Source organism: Phascolarctos cinereus, unplaced genomic scaffold (genome assembly GCF_003287225.1).
Source record: "Phascolarctos cinereus isolate Bilbo 61053 unplaced genomic scaffold, phaCin_HiC Scaffold_7;HRSCAF=346, whole genome shotgun sequence".
In the NCBI taxonomy this organism is placed as follows: domain Eukaryota; kingdom Metazoa; phylum Chordata; class Mammalia; order Diprotodontia; family Phascolarctidae; genus Phascolarctos; species Phascolarctos cinereus.
In genome coordinates, this window is record NW_027556180.1 from 118,906,314 (window position 1) to 118,912,313 (window position 6,000).

Below are 6,000 nucleotides of genomic sequence, written 5' to 3' on the forward strand. Positions count from 1 at the left end.
ACTTGATAAGTTTTGCGGGAGTGAAAAAAAAAACCCCAAACGTTCTTCTTTCTTCTCCGCGAATCTGACCAAAGCTACTCGCTTTGCAACAGCATCCCCCCTCGCCCTCTCCCCCTCCCGTTTCCCAACAACACTTTCCCCTTTTAAGAAGGCAGACCAACCAAAATGATTTAACTTGAGCAGATGACAGAAGGAAAATAAAACATGTTAAGAGAATACGGTCTGATTTGGGATGGCAAAAAAAAAAAAGGTTTGTTTATTTTGATAAGAAACGGAATAGGCACAGACCTGAACAGAAGCTGCAGAGCAGGAGAAATTGTTTTCTTTCCCTTATACAGTCCCTCTCTCTCTCTCTCTCACTCTCTCTCTCTCTCTCTCTCTCTCTCTCTCTCTCTCTCTCTCTCTCTCTCTCTCTCTCTCTCTCTCTCTCCTCTCTCTTTCGCTCCCTTTCTCATACACACACATACACACGGTGTCACACATACACACACACGCACACACATACACACACGCACGCACACACACATACAGAGTCTCTCTCAGCTGCTCTATGCAGTTCTCAGGAAATGAATGGGGGGCAACACAGAGAACTGTTGTACTTGCAAATGACTTACCCGGATCACATGATGTGCTAAATGTAGGGTGGGCCGGTGGGTGGAGGCTTCCGAAACAAGAGCGGACACAATATAGCGTGGGGAGTCTTACCAGGCCCGCATCAAATTACATTGGGGCCCAGCCGAGGGGGGTTTGCAAGACGGCGCTTCTCCTACCCTTGCTGCACTGAGCTCAGGAAACCGGAGAGGCCAAAGGAGGAGGGGTGGAGGGGGCTGAAAGAACCAAACCCCCAAACAAAAGAGCTCCCGTTCCTCCAACCCAGAAACAAAGCAAAGCCAATGCAGGCGAGTCCTGGGGTGGGGTTTGGGGGCGGGGGAGGTAGGATGGGAGGGGTTCAATCAGCAGGCGCTAAGTCGCTTTATTGCCATAAAATGTGTCCCCCAAACCGCTCCACCGGAGGATTAGGAGGAGGGATCTGTATGTGATGGTTAAAATCCCCTGTGGGAAAGGAACCCCTCCCCATCCTCAGAGGTAGAAGGAAACACCCACAGCTCAGCGCTACGTCTTGCTGCTTTCTGCGGGCGAGGTGCTGGGGCTGGGTTGGGCAGGGCTGGGCAGGGCAGGGTTGGGCTAGGCAATGCAAAGCCAGGCAAGGCGAGACTCGGGATGGGGGGGTGCTTGCTGCTGTTTGCAGCTCTCTCTCCACCCTTCCTCCTTCTTGCGCCCCAGTCTCACAGAAGCATCAGTCCCCTTTTCACCTGCAGCCGCGGGGAGACCGAAATGTATGCGTGTGTGTTTTTAAACGGGTGTCAGTTCTAAACAGTCGCGAGGAGGAGACTCGTGGTGTTCCCGGGGAAAAAAAAAAAAGAAAAAACCATCAGCCACCTGAATCCCACCCCCGCCGGCTCCTCGCTTCAACCGAAGACTTTCGCTGAGCCAGGAGAAAGTCTCCTCTTTTGTGTCAGATGGCACCAGACCGCGGTTATTACAAGAATTTGGGAAGGGACAAATAAAGCTGCGAGCTGTAGCATTCCGCCTGAGGGTGGGGGCTCGGGAGGAGAGGAGAGGAGCTGGGTGGGGTGGGATGGGGTGGAGCGGGGTGGAGCTGGCGGGGGGAGGGAGTTAAGCCGGCTGTATTCCTTGGGGCTGGCCAGCTAGCTAGCGAGCTAACTTGGAAAGGTGTGGGCGGAGCCAGCGGCCCCGGGGTTTGCATAGAGCCTGCGTGGCGTGGCTAGCCGGCCGCTGACATGCTGGCTTCACTGGGGGACTTGGCTACTGGGCAGTGGGCATCGCCTGCAAATTGCAACAATGGGATTCGTGTCGGGGGCATCCCGAGCAGGGAGGAGCAGCTGCCTGCGAATTTGTGCAAATGGGGGATGGGGGCGAGCCGAAGAATGATGAGCGGGGCAAAGAAAAGGAAATGAGTGTTTGGGTTCTAAACGAAATCCACATTGCTGTGATGTTTTAGGCGACTGTGTTGGAGCCTGGGCCACATTTTCCGCCCCTCTTCCCTCCCTCCAACCCATTTAACCTTTGTTACGAGGAGCGTTGGAGGGAGAGGAGAGAGAGGTACACGTTCCTGACTTGTATGGGAAGCCCCGATAGTGGTGCACAATCGCATAACCCTGTTATTTAGGAGAGAAGACGCACTTTAAGTGGGGAATAAAAACGGGGGGAATAGACTTCCAAGAGAGACCCCAAGAGGTATGGATTCCGTTTGTGCTGGAGTGAGAGGGCATCGAGGACTTGCAAATCCCTCTGGTGTCCGAGGAGACTAGCCCCTGGGAGAGGGGGGCTACTAGGAGCAGACAGGACCTGGACCTGAAGCGGAGAGCTAGAAGAATTTTTTTTCCCCTTCCCGCCTCACCCTCTCCTGCCTTCTTTCCTTCCTTTGCGCCCCAGGGAGTTTGTCCGCGGGATTCTGGGGCGGGGGAGGAAGGAGGCTGTAGCCAACGTGGCCCCGCAGCTATTCTTCCTCTCCCGGGGCTCTGGGTCACCGGAGCAGTGTTGGGCGGGGGCGGGAGAGGAGGCCGACTAGGAGCGGAAGCGAAATGGGGGGAGGAGGCAAAGAAAAGAGGAATAAGTCATTGATTGTTCCAGACTGTATTTGCCACTTTGAGCCCAACCAAGGTGAGCTAACCCTCCAATCCATACACCCCTGCCTGGTCTGCAAACCCAGCAAGCCGCCAAAGAGCTCCTCTCTTAGAAGTTACCAAATAGGACAGTTACCGTAGAAGCCAGGGAGCGAGAAATCCGAAGGGAAGCTAGGAAGGGAAAGTTTATGTGAAAGATTTCACATTTCAGCAACGTGAAATAAGGCACGGTGGGGAGGAGAAATGAGAGAGGGAGCGCGCGGGCTCACACACAAAGCAGGAAATAAAAGCGGAAAGGGGGAGAAGGCTGAATGAATGAAAGATAAGGAAAGTTAAGTTTGACATTTATATAGCATTTTGGCATTTTCAAAACACTTTCATGGCCGTGACACGGATTAATTAAAACAAAGAGCATAGCTGTTAGAATATTTTCACTGCTTCCCTTCCTTGTATTTCTTAAGATATACACTGGAAGTCCACTTGGCCGTGTTGTGGAGTACAACGTTGGCTAGGTGTGGAACTGGGCTAGACACACCACCACCCCCTCCCCCAGGTCACTTCCAACACTGGAATTCACCGATGTAGTATGAAGAAGCTGAAAATAATACTTGCTAACCATGCTGTCCTCATCTGTGAGATGGGATTAATGGTACCTGCATAACTCATTGGCTACTCTAAATCTAGACTGGACATCAATGCAAGGTTGTGAGAGAATCTGAAGATAAAGGATAGAGGGCCCTTCAAGGAGCCTTTGGTTTCCAAGAAAGTATCCTGAACCTAAGGAAAAGAAAAACCCTTAGATTCTTAGAGGAGCTTGAATGAATGAAAAAGTAGGTAGAAAATACTTAAGGATAAGTTGCCACTTTCTGAGATGAACATTGGCAGCTGAAGGTTTGGCTCTTGACATTTTTCATCGGAGTCAATGTGTACTATTCTTCTACTCTTCCAATGGGGGTTAGGGGAGGAGACTCTCACCCCCACTCCACCAGGGAGAAAAAGTCAAAGGTGGCTGTAATAGGGCTGTATAAGAAATTATGCCAACCAGGCAGTTTTTCTAATAGCAGACTTTCCTCAGAGAGAGTAAAGTAGTGTACAGTTGTGGAAATGTGTCTGATGTGAAATGCTTCTGCATCCAGAATAACAGGTTGCACTTCATTCCTATGCTAGGGGCTACAGTGACATGGGCATGTTAATAAAATGGTGACAGAAAATAAAATATAAAAATCTGGTCCAGGGGCTAAGAGAATTAGAGGGAGGTCGAAGTTAATATCTGGAGTCTGGATAGCAAGGATGGGAGAGGGAAGAGCATCAGGGATTTAAGGGGAGGGGGGAATCTTGGCAGATAAAAAATAATGATATGGAATTATTGAATTAAAGCAACTCCCCAGATATAAAGGCAGGGAAGAAAACTGAGAAGAAGAATGGTAGAGGTTTAAAATAGTGGTACAATATTCCATTTATGTCACCTATGGTGGGAGAAAGGAAAATAAAGGGAGATTTAATTCCTTTGTATTCGAGGGGAGATTGATTAGAAAGAATACTGAGCAATTATTTAAATTTGCACCTATTTCCAGCTCATCTCCTATGAACCAATCCCCTACTTAGACCATCAAAGTGGACTAAAACAAGAAAGGAGAGAAGCATTATAGACTCTGAGCTGTAAGGGACCTTTAAGGCTATGTACTCCAACTCCCTTATGTTCAAGGTAAGAAAGCTGAGGCACAGAAATGTTACTTGTGCAAGGTCACTCACACAGCTGATAAAGGCATTGGACAGGATTTGACACTATATCTTTCTGAATCCACATTCAATGCCTCACATACTATGCACTGTTTAAGACTCTACATGTCTTTACACAGGGTCAGAATTTGCTCCTTCTTTATCTTATTGTGCAGAGATTAATATAATCAGAAGGGAGATTATAGAAAATAGTAGATGTAGAAAAATTCAAATGGCAGAAATATTTTATAGGAAGTTAGGGTCTTTAGTTGAAAGGAGTTGAGGAAGGCACTGGGTCATTATTGAAGAAGTGCATGTGGTTTCATTTCTCTACCTTTTTTAATTTACATTTTCAATGACTTGAATTCTGAGTACTGAGAAAAAAGTGATGGTGATGAATTTAAGAATAAAAAGTTATTTTGATGTAATGTTTTTTGAGTTATTGAGATAAATGTCTGTTCCATTCAATTTTTCACTCAGCCAAAGAATAGCAAATTCCACTGCCCCCCAAATAGTATTCAACTAATTAGCATAATTATTTAAGTTAAATTAAAACTGAGTATGTTCTATATCAATTGAATATAAAAGTAAACACTTTGTCACTTATTTTAAAAATAAGTTTGTCCAAATCGTGTTGCCTATGAATTTTTCAACAAACCTCTCCATGTTTAAGCAGTGATACTGATTCATCAATAGAAGTACCCTACCAAGTTGTGTCATATTTATAATACTCTAATTGTTTCCTGTACTGCAGCCAAAAATCTTTTCTGCAAGAGATTCAATCTTTTAGGGGAGAGAAAAAGAGGGAAGAGGTAGTAAGGTATACATGGATATTTAAGTATAGTTCTTGGGGTTTTGTATTCTGCTGCTAAGTCACTTTGCCAATTTAACTTTGACATAGTCATCATTCCTTAGAAAACTATCCATTTCCACAATTATATGGGAGGACCATGTTGAAGATATGCATTAGGATTGAGCAGGAGGTGAAAATTCAGATTGTGAGCTCCATGAGAGCAGGCACTTGTCTTGCTTTTCTCTGTGTCCCCCGTGATAAACTTAGTAGGTCCATAATAAACCCTGATTGATCTCTGTTGTAGACAGTGGACAGCCTCAGAACCAAGCCCTGAAGATGGATGGGGCAGCTTTCTGAAAGTCGTGGAGACTTCAGCTACCTATCGTGAAGCGAGTCCAGGGAAATCCACCTGTCCAGCAGAAACACCTTAATGGAGTTCTGATTTTTATACCGATTTCCCCTGGTTCTTGTGTTTATTTGTGGGAGGGTGCACCCTAGGTTCATGTGGGGAATGCTTTGTTGCAGCTGTGTCTACTGTGCAATCACAATAAATGCCTTTGCTAAGAGCTAATTGGGTCTAATGGCTGATTTTTAAAAGAAACACAACCCCTTTTCTGAGCTGTAGCATAAGTAGTACAGACACACAGAGTTATCCTTAGAGTCTCATCTTCAAATGGGATTGCAAGATTGTGGGGAGCAGCCTGGATGTGGTACTACACGTGAATAGCATAAACCTAGAATAATGAACCAGTTATACCTGGTCCTCCAAAAACCAAGCCAATGAGTATGACTACTCTGGGTATCACCTTTTAAATTTGTGAGTCAGTTAGGCAGACTACC

At 46.5% G+C, this 6,000-nt stretch overlaps 1 protein-coding gene and 1 long non-coding RNA gene across 5 annotated transcripts in view; one reads left to right on the forward strand and one right to left on the reverse strand.

Moving 5' to 3' along the window:
- KLF12 (KLF transcription factor 12) overlaps positions 1-701 on the reverse strand; it is a 576,265-nt gene extending 575,564 nt beyond the window's left edge. For 2 of the 4 annotated variants that reach the window (XM_078147174.1, XM_078147177.1), the window contains exon 1: positions 289-587. The gene's annotated coding sequence lies outside the window, so the exon portion shown is untranslated. Of the gene's footprint in view, positions 1-288; positions 591-614 lie in introns of those variants that run through there. The other 2 variants (XM_078147175.1, XM_078147178.1) reach the window with 2 other exon arrangements.
- Positions 702-809: 108 nt separating this feature from the next.
- LOC110212453 (uncharacterized) lies at positions 810-5,731 on the forward strand. The gene is made up of 3 exons (XR_002325671.2): positions 810-899; positions 4,223-4,353; positions 5,465-5,731. It is a non-coding gene; the product is annotated as an uncharacterized LOC110212453 (long non-coding RNA).
- The last annotated feature ends 269 nt before the right edge of the window (positions 5,732-6,000 follow it).